This window comes from Hippichthys cyanospilos, chromosome 12 (assembly GCF_059441005.1).
Source record: "Hippichthys cyanospilos isolate Australia breed blue-spotted pipefish chromosome 12, RoL_Hcya_1.0, whole genome shotgun sequence".
NCBI classification, from domain to species: Eukaryota; Metazoa; Chordata; class Actinopteri; order Syngnathiformes; family Syngnathidae; genus Hippichthys; species Hippichthys cyanospilos.
In genome coordinates, this window is record NC_142380.1 from 20479528 (window position 1) to 20496779 (window position 17252).

At 39.5% G+C, this 17252-nt stretch overlaps 1 protein-coding gene across 2 annotated transcripts in view; it reads right to left on the minus strand.

Moving 5' to 3' along the window:
• Window positions 1-13653: 13653 nt before the first annotated feature.
• cirbpa (cold inducible RNA binding protein a) overlaps window positions 13654-17252 on the minus strand; it is a 16889-nt gene continuing 13290 nt past the window's right edge. Inside the window, exons 7-8 of one of the 2 annotated variants that reach the window (XR_015867390.1) lie at window positions 16565-16657; window positions 13654-13788 (exon numbers count right to left, since the gene is read on the minus strand). The gene's annotated coding sequence lies outside the window, so the exon portion shown is untranslated. Of the gene's footprint in view, window positions 13789-16560; window positions 16658-17252 lie in introns of both variants that reach the window. The other variant, XR_015867391.1, reaches the window with a different exon arrangement.

Consider the following 17252-nt stretch of genomic DNA (forward strand, 5'->3'; position numbering starts at 1 on the left):
GGAGCAGTTCGGGACCTGCAAATGAGCAAAAACGGGCTAAAGGTGCACCTTCAAAAATTCATAACTCTCTTTCTGTACATCTGAGCACATGGCTCGCGCTGACTTTTTTGTAGGGCTCGAGGTCCTACATAAGGCTACAAATTTTTGGAGCTCTAGGTCAAACGGGCCGGGAGTGAGAGGCTATTTTCCACTCATAAGGCCATTTTGGGGCCAATTACAGCCACTTTTTTCATTTTGGCGAGTCATCTGACTTTGAGGTGGCGTGCAGACTACGCCCATTATCGAAATGTCGTAAAATTTTGAAACCTTAATATTCCATGTCTTAATGATATTCTGACCAATTTTCATTTGTTTTACTCAAACAGACTGAGCACAATACATGAAAGTGTAAAAAATAACATTTTAATCAACCACTAGGCGGCGCTAGTAGGTATTTAAAAAAACTTTTTTCAAAGGTGTTAAAGACATAAGTTTCCATGTATCTATGAAGTTTTAGATTTTTTTAAGCTAGTACAACAAAGTTATTAAGGTTTATGTCCCTCTTGGCGAAGGAAAAATTGAACACATAATTTGAAGCCACGCCCCTATCATATATGTCAGCGGATCTGCACCAAATTTTGCCCACTTGTGCCCCTATGTGTGAATATGGACCACAGCAAATTTGAAGGTGATTGAGTAAAGCGTTTAGGAGAAACAAGGAGCAGTTTGGGACCTGCAAACGTGCAAAAATGGGCCAAAAATGCACATTCAAAAATTCATAACTCTTTTTCTGTACATCTGAGCACATGGCTCGCGCTGACTTTTTTGTAGGTCTCTAGGTCCTACATATGCCTAAAAATTTTCGTAGCTCTAAGTCAAACGGGCCGGGACCAGGTGCACTTTTTCAACCTTAGGTGGCGCTGCAGAGCCATTTTTTTTGCATTGTTTTGGGAAACACAAAATTATCCAATTTTTAACCGGGCCCGACAAATGTGCAAATTTTGGTGACTTTTCGTGCATGTTTAGGCCCTCAAAAATGGAAAAGCGCTGCACAGTAAATAATAATAATAACTAGAGCTGCAAGCAGCTATAAAGGGCCCTCGCAGACCTGTGCACGTTGGGGTATTAACAGGTCGGGGTATGAACAAGGACTATGAACGATGAAAAAGTAGTTGTAGATGACTTCAGTGCAGGACTCTTACCAAATATGTAAAATTTAGACAAGGTGGGACAATGTGGGTGGAGTTACTGCAGCTTTTATTGTTCCAATTTTGTGACTTTCAATGCGATATAGGCCACATTCACTGTCGAAACATCGTACTGATTTGCGGAGGGCATAAGGCATGGCCACTGGCTTTTCAAAAAACATTTAAGGGATGTCACTTCAAGGGGCTCAGCAGAGTACATAAAAACATTAAGGAATTGCTATATTTTTTGCTGCCACTAGGTGGCGCTCGTACTATGATTAAAAAATAGGCCTGTAGGTGTGTTTCACATTGGACTCCCATCCCATATATGAATTTTTAAAAATATATGATCGTCTAGGTCCAATTACAGCAACTTTTACCGTTTTCGCGAGACATCGGATTTTGAGTTGGCATAGAGGCCACGCCCTTTAATGAAAAGTCATAAAAGTTGAGAACCTTAATGTTCCAATGTGTCATAGCTTTTCTGACCATTTTTGAGGTCATTTAGTCAAACAGGCATTTCAGAGTACATAAAAGTATAAAAAATGAGATTTTTGTCCGCCACTGGGTGGCGCTGTAAATGATTTGAAAGTTTATCACATAGCTGTATTATTGCATTACTTTTAAAGGCCCAGGAAAGTTTCAGATGGTTTGAAGCTGTCATAGCTGAGTTAATAATATTTTTGTCACTCTTGGCGAAGGAAATATTAAACATAATTTGAAGCTCCGCCCCCATCTTTTATGTCAAGAGATCTTCACGATATTTGGCCTATGTGTGCCCCTCAGTTGGATAATGATTCATGCCAAAGTTGAAGGTAATGGGGTGAATCGTTTAAGAGAAAAAGGCACTAGTTTGAGACGAGCTAATGTCTAAGAATGGGACAAAACTGCACATTAAAAAAATTCATAACAATTTTTCTGTACATCTTAGCACATCACTTCTATTGACTTTTTTGTAGGTCTTGCAGTCCTTCATTTGCCTACAAAGTTTCATAGCTGTAGGTCAAACCAAACAGGATTGACTGTAATCTTTCGACTAATGACATTTTTTGCAGCCACTAGGTGGCGCTAGCTTTAAACTGGAATATATTTGTGTCGATATGTTCAGAAGAATATTATCATCCAATGTGTGAAATTGTGAGAAGATCAGATCATCTGGGTCAAATTACAGCAACTTTTACTGGACAGATAAAGCTTCGGAATGAAAATGGTCGTAGAGACCACGCCCATTATCGAAACTTCGTAAAATTTGGTGGAGGTCAGCAGAGCTGTCTAGAGGCTTTGCAGACTTAATTTCAGCGATATTACATCAAAGGGCTCAGCTAAACACATAAAAACGTTTAAAAAATGCTATATTTTTGGCTGCCACTAGGTGGCGCTCGCACTATAACAAAAAATACGTTGATAGGTGTATTCCGCATTGGAAACCCATCAAATATATGAAGTTTAGAAAAAATAAGACCATCTGGGACCAAACACAGCAACTTTGTTCGTTTTGGCGAGACATCAGACTGACATTTTTGTTTACCACTAGATGGCCTTATAAGCAATTGAAGATTTTTTTAAACACTTGTGTTAAGGGCTTAAGTCTTCATGTGTATGTGAAGTTTCAGATTTTTCTAAGCTTGTAAAGCTGAGTTATAAAGGTTTGTTTCACATGTGGCAAAGTAATCATCAAAGGCATAATATGAAGCCCCGCCCCCAACATATTTGATGGCGGATCATCCCGAAAATTTGAACAATTGTGCCTGACAGTCAGATAAAACATCACAGCAAATTTGAAGTCGATCGGGTCAAGCGTTTGGGAGAAAAAAGGAGCAGTTCGGGACCTGCAAATGAGCAAAAACGGGCCAAAAGTGCACATTCAAAAATTCATAACTCTCTTTCTGTACATCTGAGCATATGGCCCGCGCTGACTTTTTTGTAGGGCTCGAGGTCCTACATAAGACTACAAATTTTTGGAGCTCTAGGTCAAACGGGCCGGGAGTGAGAGGCTATTTTCCACTCATAAGGCCATTTTGGGGCCAATTACAGCCACTTTTTTCGTTTTGGCGAGTCATCTGACTTTGAGGTGGCGTGCAGACTACGCCCATTATCGAAAAGTCGTAAAATTTTAAAACCTTAATATTCCATGTCTTATTGATATTCTGACCAATTTTCATTTGTTTTACTCAAACAGACTGAGCACAATACATGAAAGTGTAAAAAATGACATTTTAATCAACCACTAGGCGGCGCTAGTAGGTATTTAAAAAAACGTTTTTGAAAGGTGTTAAAGACATAAGTTTCCATGTGTCTATGAAGTTTTAGATTTTTTTAAGCTAGTACATCAAAGTTATTAAGGTTTTTGTCCCTCTTGGCGAAGGAAAAATTGAACACATAATTTGAAGCCACGCCCCTATCATATATGCCAGCAGATCTGCACCAAATTTTGCCCACTTGTGCCCCTACGTGTGAATATGGACCACAGCAAATTTGAAGGTGATTGAGTAAAGCGTTTAGGAGAAACAAGGAGCAGTTTGGGACCTACAAACGTGCAAAAATGGGCCAAAAATGCACATTCAAAAATTCATAACTCTTTTTCTGTACATTTGAGCACATGGCTCGCGCTGACTTTTTTGTAGGTCTCTAGGTCCTACATATGCCTAAAAATTTTCGTAGCTCTAGGTCAAACGGGCCGGGACCAGGTGCACTTTTTCGACCTTAGGTGGCGCTGCAGAGCCATTGTTTTTGCATTGTTTTGGGAAACACAAAAATATCCAATTTTTCACCGGGCCCGACAAATGTGCAAATTTTGGTGACTTTTCGTGCATGTTTAGGCCCTCAAAAATGGAAAAGTGCTGCACAGTAAATAATAATAATAATAATAATAATAATAATAATAATAATAATAATAATAATCTGGAGAAAAACAAGAGGGCTCTCGCAGCGGTAGCTGCTCGGGCCCTAACTAGAGCTGCAAGCAGCTATAAAGGGCCCTCGCAGACCTGTGCACGTTGGGGTATGAACAGGTCGGGGTATGAACAAGGACTATGAACGATGAAATAGTAGTTGTAGATGACTTCAGTGCAGGACTCTTACCAAATATGTAAAATTTAGACAAGGTGGGACAATGTGGGTGGAGTTACTGCAGCTTTGATTGTTACAGTTTTGTAGCTTTCAATGCCGTATAGGCCACACCCACTGTGGAAACATCATACTGATTTGTGGAGGGCATAAGGCATGGCCACTGGCTTTTCAGAAAACATTTAAGGGATATCACTTCAAGGGGCTCAGCAGAGTACATAAAAACGTTAAGGATTTGCTATAGTTTTTGCTGCCACTAGGTGGCGCTCGTACTATGATAAAAAATAGGCTTGTAGGTGTGTTTCACATTGGACACCCATCCCATATATGAAGTTTTAAAAATATCAGATCGTCTAGGTCCAAATACAGCAACTTTTACCGTTTTCGCGAGACATCAGATTTTGAGTTGTAGTAGAGGCCACGCCCTTTAATAAAAAGTCATAAAAGTTGAGAACCTTAATGTTCCAATGTGTCATAGCTTTTCTGACCATTTTTTAGTTCATTTAGTCAAACAGGCATTTCACAGTACATAAAAGTATAAAAAATGAGATTTTTGTCCGCCACTGGGTGGCGCTGTAAATGATTTGAAAGTTTATCACATAGCTGTATTATTGCATGACTTTTAAAGTCCCAGGAAAGTTTCAGATGGTTTGAAGCTGTCATAGCTGAGTTATTAACATTTTTGTCACTCTTGGCGAAGGAAGTATTAAACATAATTTGAAGCTCCGCCCCCATCTTTTCTGTCAAGAGATCTTCACGATATTTGGACTATGTGTGCCCCTCAGTTGGATAATGATTCATGCCAAAGTTGAAGGTAATGGGGTGAATCGTTTAAGAGAAAAAGGCACTAGTTTGAGACCAGCTAATGTCTAAGAATGGGACAAAACTGCACATTAAAAAAATTCTTAACAATTTTTCTGTACATCCTAGCACATCACTTCTATTGACTTTTTTGTAGGTCTTGCAGTTCTTCATTTGCCTACAAAGTTTCATAGCTGTAGGTCAAACCAAACAGGATTGACTGTAATCTTTCGACTAATGACATGTTTTGCAGCCACTAGGTGGCGCTAGCTTTAAACTGGAATATATTTTTGTCGATATGTTCAGGAGAATATTTTCATCCAATGTGTGAAATTGTGAGAAGATCAGATCATCTGGGTCAAATTAGAGCAACTTTTACTGGACAGATAAAGCTTCGGAACGAAAATGGTCGTAGAGGCCACGCCCATTATCGAAACTTCGTAAAATTTGGTGGAGGTCAGCAGGGCTGTCTAGAGGCTTTTCAGACCTAATTTCAGCGATATTACATCAAAGGGCTCAGCTAAACACATAAAAACGTTTAAAAAATGCTCTATTTTTGGCTGCCACTAGGTGGCGCTCGCACTATAACAAAAAATACGTTGTTAGGTGTATTCCGCATTGGAAACCCATCAAATATATGAAGTTTAGAAAAGATAAGACCATCTGGGACCAAACACAGCAACTTTGTTCGTTTTGGCGAGACATCAGACTGACATTTTTGTTTGCCACTAGATGGCCTTATAAGCAATTGAATATTTTTTTAAACACTTGTGTTAAGGGCTTAAGTCTCCATGTGTCTGTGAAGTTTCAGATTTTTCTAAGCTTGTAAAGCTGAGTTATAAAGGTTTGTTTCACATGTGGCAAAGTAATCATCAAAGGCATAATATAAAGCCCCGCCCCCAACATATTTGATGGCGGATCGTCACAAGAATTTGAACAATTGTGCCTGACAGTTAGATAAAACATCACAGCAAATTTGAAGTCGATCGGGTCAAGCGTTTGGGAGAAAAAAGGAGCAGTTCGGGACCTGCAAATGAGCAAAAACGGGCTAAAGGTGCACATTCAAAAATTCATAACTCTCTTTCTGTACATCTGAGCATAGGGCTCGCGCTGACTTTTTTGTAGGGCTCGAGGTCCTACATAAGGCTACAAATTTTTGGAGCTCTAGGTCAAACGGGCCGGGAGTGAGAGGCTATTTTCCACTCATAAGGCCATTTTGGGGCCAATTACAGCCACATTTTTCGTTTTGGCGAGTCATCTGACTTTGAGGTGGCGTGCAGACTACGCCCATTATCGAAAAGTCGTAAAATTTTAAAACCTTAATATTCCATGTCTTAATGATATTCTGACCAATTTTCATTTGTTTTACTCAAACAGACTGAGCACAATACATGAAAGTGTAAAAAATGACATTTTAATCAACCACTAGGCGGCGCTAGTAGGTATTTAAAAAAACTTTTTTAAAAAGTGTTAAAGACATAAGTTTCCATGTGTCTATGAAGTTTTAGATTTTTTTAAGCTAGTACATCAAAGTTATTAAGGTTTTTGTCACTCTTGGCGAAGGAAAAATTGAACACATAATTTGAAGCCACGCCCCTATCATATATGTCAGCGGATCTGCACCAAATTTAGCCCACTTGTGCCCCTATGTGTGAATATGGACCACAGCAAATTTGAAGGCGATTGAGTAAAGCGTTTGGGAGAAACAAGGAGCAGTTTGGGACCTGCAAACGTGCAAAAATGGGCCAAAAATGCACATTCAAAAATTCATAACTCTTTTTCTGTACATCTGAGCACATGGCTCGCGCTGACTTTTTTGTAGGTCTCTAGGTCCTACATATGGCTAAAAATTTTCGTAGCTCTAGGTCAAACGGGCCGGGACCAGGTGCACTTTTTCGACCTTAGGTGGCGCTGCAGAGCCATTTTTTTTGCATTGTTTTGGGAAACACAAAAATATCCAATTTTTCACCGGGCCCGACAAATGTGCAAATTTTGGTGACTTTCGTGCATGTTTAGGCCCTCAAAAATGGAAAAGCGCTGCACAGTAAATAATAATAATAATAATAACTAGAGCTGCAAGCAGCTATAAAGGGCCCTCGCAGACCTGTGCACGTTGGGGTATGAACAGGTCGGGGTATGAACAAGGACTATGAATGATGAAAAATTAGTTGTAGATCCCTTCAGTGCAGGACTATTACCAAATATGTAAAATTTAGACAAGGTGGGACAATGTGGGTGGAGTTACTGCAGCTTTTATTGTTCCAATTTTGTGACTTTCAATGCCATATAGGCCACACCCACTGTCGAGACATTGTACTCATATGTGGGGGGCATAAGGCATGGCCACTGGCTTTGCAGAAAACATTTTAAGGATATCACTTTAAGGGGCTCAGCAGAGTACATAAAAACATTAAGGATTTGCTATTTTTTTTTGCTGCCACTAGGTGGCGCTCGTACTATGATAAAAAATAGGCTTGTAGGTGTGTTTCACATTGGACTCCCATCCCATATACGAAGTTTTAAAAAATATCAGATCATCTAGTTCCAATTACAGCAACTTTTACCGTTTTGGCGAGACATCGGATTTTGAGTTGGCATAGAGGCCACGCCCTTTATTGAAAAGTCATAAAAGTTGAGAACCTTAATGTTCCAATGTGTCATAGCTTTTCTGACCATTTTTGAGTTCATTTAGTCAAACAGGCATTTCACAGTACATAAAAGTATAAATAATGAGATTTTTGTCAGCCACTGGGTGGCGCTGTAAATGATTTGAAAGTTTATCACATAGCTGTATTATTGCATGACTTTTAAAGTCCCAGGAAAGTTTCAGATGGTTTGAAGCTGTCATAGCTGAGTTATTAATATTTTTGTCACTCTTGGCGAAGGAAGTATGAAACATAATTTGAAGCTCCGCCCCCATCTTTTCTGTCAAGAGATCTTCACGATATTTAAACTATGTGTGCCCCTCAGTTGCATAATGATTAATGCCAAAGTTGAAGGTAATGGGGTGAATCGTTTAAGAGAAAAAGGCACTAGTTTGAGACCAGCTAATGTCTAAGAATGGGACAAAACTGCACATTAAAAAAATTCATAACAATTTTTCTGTACATCCTAGCACATCACTTCTATTGACTTTTTTGTAGGTCTTACAGTCCTTCATTTGCCTACAAAGTTTCATAGCTGTAGGTCAAACCAAACAGGATTGACTGTAATCTTTCGACTAATGACATTTTTTGCAGCCACTAGGTGGCGCTAGCTTTTAACTGGAATATATTTTTGTAGATATGTTCAGGAGAATATTTTCATCCAATGTGTGAAATTGTGAGAAGATCAGATCATCTGGGTCAAATTACAGCAACTTTTACTGGACAGATAAAGCTTCGGAATGAAAATGGTTGTAGAGACCACGCCCATTATCGAAACTTCGTAAAATTTGGTGGAGGTCAGCAGGGCTGTCTAGAGGCTTTGCAGACTTAATTTCAGTGATATTACATCAAAGGGCTCAGCTAAACACATAAAAACGTTTAAAAAATGCTATATTTTTGGCTGCCACTAGGTGGCGCTCGCACTATAACAAAAAATACGTTGATAGGTGTATTCCGCATTGGAAACCCATCAAATATATGAAGTTTAGAAAAGATAAGACCATCTGGGACCAAACACAGCAACTTCGTTCGTTTTGGCGAGACATCAGACTGACATTTTTGTTTGCCACTAGATGGCCTTATAAGCAATTGAAGATTTTTTTAAACACTTGTGTTAAGGGCTTAAGTCTTCATGTGTATGTGAAGTTTCAGATTTTTCTAAGCTTGTAAAGCTGAGTTATAAAGGTTTGTTTCACATGTGGCAAAGTAATCATCAAAGGCATAATATGAAGCCCCGCCCCCAACAGATTTGATTGCGGATCATCACAAAAATTTGAACAATTGTGCCTCACAGTCAGATCAAACATCACAGCAAATTTGAAGTCGATCGGGTCAAGCGTTTGGGAGAAAAAAGGAGCAGTTCGGGACCTGCAAATGAGCAGAAATGGGCCAAAAGTGCACATTCAAAAATTCATAACTCTCTTTCTGTACATCTGAGCACATGGCTCGCGCTGACTTTTTTGTAGGGCTCGAGGTCCTACATAAGGCTACAAATTTTTGTAGCTCTAGGTCAAATGGGCCGGGAGTAAGAAGCTATTTTCCACTCATAAGGCCATTTTGGGGCCAATTACAGCCACTTTTTTCGTTTTGGCGAGTCATCTGACTTTGAGGTGGCGTGCAGACCACGCCCATTGTCGAAAAGTCATAAAATTTTAAAATCTTAATATTCCATGTCTTAATGATATTCTGACCAAGTTTCACTTGTTTTACTCAAACAGACTGAGCACAATACATGAAACTGTAAAAAATGACATTTTAATCAACCACTAGGCGGCGCTAGTAGGTATTTAAAAAAACTTTTTTTAAAGGTGTTAAAGACATAAGTTTCCATGTGTCTATGAAGTTTTAGATTTTTTTAAGCTAGTACATCAAAGTTATTAAGGTTTTTGTCCCTCTTGGCGAAGGAAAAATTGAACACATAATTTGAAGCCACGCCCCTATCATATATGTCAGCGGATCTGCACCAAATTTTGCCCACTTGTGCCCCTATGTGTGAATATGGACCACAGCAAATTTGAAGGCGATTGAGTAAAGCATTTAGGAGAAACAAGGAGCAGTTTGGGACCTGCAAACGTGCAAAAATGGGCCAAAAATGCACATTCAAAAATTCATAACTCTTTTTCTGTACATCTGAGCACATGGCTCACGCTGACTTTTTTGTAGGTCTCTAGGTCCTACATATGCCTAAAAATTTTCGTAGCTCTAGGTCAAACGGGCCGGGACCAGGTGCACTTTTTGGACCTTAGGTGGCGCTGCAGAGCCATTTTTTTTGCATTGTTTTGGGAAACACAAAAATATCCAATTTTTCACCGGGCCCGACAAATGTGCAAATTTTGGTGACTTTTCGTGCATGTTTAGGCCCTCAAAAATGGAAAAGCGCTGCACAGTAAATAATAATAATAATAATAATAATAATAATAATAATCTGGAGAAAAACAAGAGGGCTCTCGCAGCGGTAGCTGCTCGGGCCCTAATAATCTGGAGAAAAACAAGAGGGCTCTCGCAGCGGTAGCTGCTCGGGCCCTAATAATAATAATAATCTGGAGAAAAACAAGAGGGCTCTCGCAGCGGTAGCTGCTCGGGCCCTAATAATAATAATCCGGAGAAAAACAAGAGGGCTCTCGCAGCGGTAGCTGCTCGGGCCCTAATAATAATAATAAGAATAATAATCTGGAGAAAAACAAGAGGGCTCTCGCAGCGGTAGCTGCTCGGGCCCTAATAAGAATAATAATCTGGAGAAAAACAAGAGGGCTCTCGCAGCGGTAGCTGCTCGGGCCCTAACTAGAGCTGCAAGCAGCTATAAAGGGCCCTCGCAGAGCTGTGCACATTGGGGTATGAACAGGTCGGGGTATGAACAAGGACTATGAATGATGAAAAATTAGTTGTAGATCACTTCAGTGCAGGACTATTGCCAAATATGTAAAATTTAGACAAGGTGGGACAATGCGTGTGGAGTTACTGCAGCTTTTATTGTTCCAATTTTGTGACTTTCAATGCCATATAGGCCACACCCACTGTCGAAACATCGTAGTGATTTGTGGAGGGCATAAGGCATGGCCACTGGCTTTTCAGAAAACATTTAAGGGATATCACTTCAAGGGGCTCAGCAGAGTACATAAAAACATTAGGGATTTGCTATATTTTTTGCTGCCACTAGGTGGCGCTCGTACTATGATAAAAATCAGACTTGTAGGTGTGTTTCACATTGGACTCCCATCCCATATACGAAGTTTTAAAAATACCAGATCGTCTAGGTCCAATTACAGCAACTTTTACCGTTTTCGCGAGACATGGGATTTTGAGTTGGCATAGAGGCCACGCCCTTTATTGAAAAGTCATAAAAGTTGAGAACCTTAATGTTCCAATGTGTCATAGATTTTCTGACCATTTTTTAGTTCATTTAGTCAAACAGGCATTTCACAGTACATAAAAGTATAAAAAATAAGATTTTTGTCCGCCACTGGGTGGCGCTGTAAATGATTTGAAAGTTTATCACATAGCTGTATTATTGCATTACTTTTAAAGGCCCAGGAAAGTTTCAGATGGTTTGAAGCTGTCATAGCTGAGTTATTAAGATTTTTGTCACTCTTGGCAAAGGAAGTATTAAACATAATTTGAAGCTCCGCCCGCATCTTTTATGTCAAGAGATCTTCACGATATTTGGCCTATGTGTGCCCCTCAGTTGGATAATGATTCATGCCAAAGTTGAAGGTAATGGGGTGAATCGTTTAAGAGAAAAAGACACTAGTTTGAGACCAGCTAACGTCTAAGAATGGGACAAAACTGCACATTGAAAAAATTCATAACAATTTTTCTGTACATCCTAGCACATCACTTTTATTGACTTTTTTGTAGGTTTTGCAGTCCATCATTTGCCTACAAAGTTTCATAGCTGTAGGTCAAACCAAACAGGATTGACTGTAATCTTTCGACTAATGACATTTTTTGCAGCCACTAGGTGGCACTAGCTTTAAACTGGAATATATTTTTGTCGATATGTTCAGGAGATTTTTTTTCATCCAATGTGTGAAATAGTGAGAAGATCAGATCATCTGGGTCAAATTAAAGCAATTTTTACTGGACAGATAAAGCTTCGGAATGAAAATGGTCGTAGAGGCCACGCCCATTATGGAAACTTCGTAAAATTTGGTGGAGGTCAGCAAGGCTGTCTAGAGGCTTTTCAGACTTAATTTCAGCAATATTACTTCAAAGGGCTCAGCTAAACACTTAAAAACGTTTAAAAAATGCTATATTTTTGGCTGCCACTAGGTGGCGCTCGCACTATAACAAAAAATACGTCGATAGGTGTATTCCCCATTGGACACCCATCAAATATATGAAGTTTAGAAAAGATAAGACCATCTGGTACCAAACACAGCAACTTTGTTCGTTTTGGCGAGACATCAGACTGACATTTTTGTTTGCCACTAGATGGCCTTATAAGCAATTTAAGATTATTTTAAACACATTTGTTAAGGGTTTAATTCTTCATTTGTCTGTGAAGTTTCAGATTTTTCCAAGCTTGGAAAGCTGAGTTATAAAGGTTTGTTTCACATGTGGCAAAGTAATCATCAAAGGCATAATATGAAGCCCCGCCCCCAACATATTTGATTGCGGATCGTCACGAAAATTTGAACAATTGTGCCTGACAGTCAGATAAAACATCACAGCAAATTTGAAGTCGATCGTGTCAAGCGTTTGGGAGAAAAAAGGAGCAGTTCGGGACCTGCAAATGAGCAAAAACGGGCCAAAAGTGCACATTCAAAAATTCATAACTCTCTTTCTGTACATCTGAGCACATGGCTCGCGCTGACTTTTTTGTAGGGCTCGAGGTCCTACATAAGGCTACAAATTTTTGTAGCTCTAGGTCAAACGGGCCGGGAGTAAGAAGCTATTTTCCACTCATAAGGCCATTTTGGGGCCAATTACAGCCACTTTTTTCGTTTTGGCGAGTCATCTGACTTTGAGGTGGCGTGCAGACTCCGCCCATTATCGAAAAGTCGTAAAATTTTAAAACCTTAATATTCCATGTCTTATTGATATTCTTACCAATTTTCATTTGTTTTACTCAAACAGACTGAGCACAATACATGAAAGTTTGAAAAATGACATTTTAATCAACCACTAGGCGGCGCTAGTAGGTATTTAAAAGTTTTTTTCAAAGGTGTTAGAGGCATAAGTCTTCATGTGTCTATGAAGTTTTAGATTTTTTTAAGCTTGTACATCAGTTAAGGTTTTTGTCCCTCTTGGCGAAAGAAAAATTGAACACATATTTTGAAGCCACACCCCTATCAAATATGTTTGCGTATCTGCACAAAATTTTGCCCAGTTGTGCCCCTATGTGTGAATATGGACCACAGCAAATTTGAAGGCGATTGAGTAAAGAGTTTAGAAGAAACAAGGAGCAGTGTGGGACCTGCAAACGTGCAAAAATGGGCCAAAAATGCACATTCAAAAATTCATAACTTTTTCTGTACATCTGAGCTCATGGCTCGCGCTGACTTTTTTGTAGGTCTCTAGGTCCTACATATGCCTAAAAATTTTCGTAGCTCTAGGTCAAACGGGCCGGGCCCAGGTGCCCTTTTTTGACCATAGGTGGTGCTGCAGAGCCTTTTTTTAACATTGTTTAAGGAAACATTAAAACACCAAATTTTTCACCAGGCCCGACAACTGTGCAAAATTTGGTGACTTTTCGTGCATGTTTAGGCACTCAAAAATGGAAAAGCGCTGCACAGTAAATAATAATAATCCGGAGAAAAACAAGAGGGCTCTCGCAGCGGTAGCTGCTCGGGCCCTAGTAATAATAAAGTCAGTTTCACCTTCACACAAAGTCAAGGAATAACATGTGTGAAGGTTTCACCTTTACACAATAATAAAGTCAAGGAATAACGTGTGAATGTTTCACCTTCACACAATAAAGTCAAGGAATAACATATGTGTGAAGGTTTCACCTTCACACAATGATGAAAAGGCAACAGTTTTCCTTCATTTATTTCAATGTTGCAGATAAATAATAATTCTGAGACAGGTGACCCTTTCAACGAGAGCGAGTTTTCACTCCATCTCTGCTGGCATTTTGGCCTTAGCTTGACTGGCGCAATCAACCCGGCCTGTAGAAACAGAGAACATGAGAAGAGGAAGACCTTAGACACAGTACGTCGCAACAAGCAGCTCCATCCATCCTATTGCGAGCGAGAAAAATCAAACGGAAGAGGTCAAAATACTTGTAGCTCCAAAATCCTGGCTTTTCTATCCGGACAGCCAGCATATTAATTTCTAGTCCCATGTGTGTGGACTCAATTTAATTACTACTAATCTAAGTGTGCCCAGCAGAGGACATGCTGGCCTTTCGTATAATGTCTCATGGCAAACACCTTTGCTGAGGCTCAAAGGAAGAAACTGGGCCTCGGGGGATTACCATCGTTTTTCGGCCAGTAATACAGGGTGTTCCAAAATGTTTGACCGCATTTCGTAGACCAATAATTTTGACAATTTTCATTGGAATGACCTTAAATTTTCACAGCTTGTTTCGAAACGTTTCATGTTTTTGTGTCTAACGTTAGGCAGTTCTATCTTTTCAGGTTAAGAACTACCGTTCACTTCAAAAGAAAAGGCATTTTGCATGTTAGAGTATGCTCTGATTCAGTCACCGAAGACAGTGCAGCTTGCCGCCTTCGCAAATTTTGCAAAGAAGGTACCTACTACAGAAAACAAAATAAATTAAGAAAAGGGGTACTTATGCATACCTAAATCGCCAAGACAGCCATCAACATGTGCAGAATCACAGGCGGCGCTCATATTGAACATTTATGAAAATCTGTCATAGAACAATAACATTTATGACCTTCAACATAACATGTATTTAGTTTCATTAAGATACATCAAGTAGTTTCCGAGATGCGGGCATTTAGAATGGGGTCAACCATTTTGGAACACCCTGTAACCTTTTATGACATTTTGTGACTAAGTATTAAAAGACCATTTAAAATACTTGTTATTGAATACTATAGTAACTGATTACTATTGTACTCAATTCATTTGATATCAGCCATTTTTGGCCATCCTTTAGCCAGATACACGATAAACTGAGATTGAATGTTTGTACTCATAAAAACTGAATGCGTTCATAAATTAAGCGTATGAGTAATCTTTGGGCTCTAAAGTTCCATATTTTCCGCACTATAAGGGGCACCGGATTATAAGGCACACCATCAATGAATGACCGAGTTGCTAAGAAAAAATGGCATGTATAAGGCGCACCGGATTATAAGGCGCACAGAGTTGAAACCATAGTACAGGCTGGGGTTGCATTATGCAGCCACTAGATGGTGCTTTACTAAACTGAATGTATGAAAAACAATCAGCAAAGTCATCAAACTTTATTAATGGAATAAAAACTTTATTCATACAATATAAGCGTTGTATGGATATTATACTAAAAAATATTTGTTACAAAAAATAAAATCATATAAAACAGAATACATTATTGGTAATTGCTATTTAACTACTAAACAGGAGCCGCAGAGCACAGAATAGATCTAGATCAAGCCATGCACTTGTGAACGCGGCGCCGCAATCCTTTTGATTTTTCCCTCGGCATGTATTATATATTTTTGACCCGCTATTTCGATATGAAGCACAAAGAAGTTATGAATGAACGAAAGTCAGGGAAATTTAAACGACAAACATGCAAAGGTATGAGTTTGGAGCCAAGCACGGGTAATGCGCTGCTGTCTTTTTAATTTTTTCCTCTGCATGCATTAAACATTTTCAACCCGCTATTTCTATGGAGCACAAAGAAGTTACGAATAAACGAAAGTCAGGGAAATTTAAACGACAAACATGCAACGGTATGAGTGAGGAGCCAAGTGCGGGTGAAGGCGTGGCACCGCTGTCTTTTTCATTTTTTCTTCGGCATGCATTATACATTTTTGACCCGCTATTTCGATATGGAGCACAAAGAAGTTATGAAAAAACAAAAGTCAGGGAAATTCAATCGAAAAACATGCAACGGTGTGAGTGGGGAGCTAAGTGCAGGTGAACGCGTGTTGCCGCTGTCTCTAATTTTTTCCTCTGCATGCATTATATGTTTTTGACCCGCTATTACGATATGTAGCACAAATAAGTTACAAATAAACGGAAGTCAGGGAAATTTAATCGACAAACATGAGTGTGGGGCCACAGACTTTTAAGTCCTCAAAAAAAAAAAAAAATCGTGTTAGGCCTGCAAATTCAGTTAATAGCGCTGGGCCATGTCGACTTTAATACCATCTGGCGGTTTGAACTGGATTTTTTTAGGCATTAACTAGTTTATGCAGTCAGCACATGATTTGATCCACATAAGGCGCACTGGACTTAAAGGCGCATTAAAAGAAAATAAATAAATAAATACAGGCTTTTGGGTGTGCCATATAGTGTGGAAAATAGGGTAACCAGTAACTAAAACTTAAATGTACCGTATTTTCCGCACCCTCAATTAATGACACTTTAAAACCTTTTCCATATATAAGGCGCATCGGATTATAAGGCGCACCCTCAATGACATTTTAAAACTCTCGATCACAATTGATCCATATATAAGGAGCACCTGATTATAAGGCGCACCATAGGCTTTTAAAAAAGGCCTTTAGCTGCGCCTTATAGTGCGGAAAATACGGTACTTGATTTTCGCACTTAAGTTAACAAAGGTAATCAATTACCTTAAAATAATCAATTCCTTTGGGTAATTTAGAACGCAATGCACTTTGTAGCAGCCCTTTTTAAAACCCTCCTTTACTCAAAGACACTAATGAGTAGTACCTGGGATTGAATGTCTGCAATCTTAAACGTAAGAACATGTCTTTGGGACTGAATGTGTTAAAGGAGGGGGAAAATCAACGTACATACTTGGCCCAACTGTCCTTGCGACCAATCGACAGGCCGTCTCTCAGAAACGTTCAGCCTAGACATGCACATGGCGTGTCCAATGGTCACTTCAACCTAGAGAAAGACAGATGATGTCAAGCACGAAACAATGTGAGTCCAACACACAAGAATTAACAACTCCAACGGCATGCAACACTATTCATGGGTCTGAAACTCACCACTTATTCAAAATGTCTTAATAGTCAAGACATAGAGCACATTTTTGGTGGTTGGGGGACTTCTGTGGTTCGTTACGGGGCAAATTGGAAGACTAATGCAGTGAACGAAGTGCACAGGTCAGTACGATCCATGACTCAAGAGACCAGTGCTTATTTTGGATTTTTTTGTCATTGTTTTGGTGAACTGATGGAGCATTACAATCCAGTGGCTTCACAAACAATTCCTCAGCTATTATGAAAGAATTCGGGTATGCGGCAAGGAAAGGCTTTAGCAACCATATGTTTTCAGGCGACTTTGTGAGGCAGGAGACTTAAAAGAGCGACTGAAGTTGAAGGCATTAATGGAAACAATGACAACTGAGCTGGAAGGATGTGAGCAAAGCAAAAGGAGATTTTTACCTCACGTGCATTGGCCTACTCTTTGTCTCTCTTGCTCCACATATGACCTAGGCAAGAGAGCAGCTTTCATCTGTGAGCAGCACTTGTTGGTA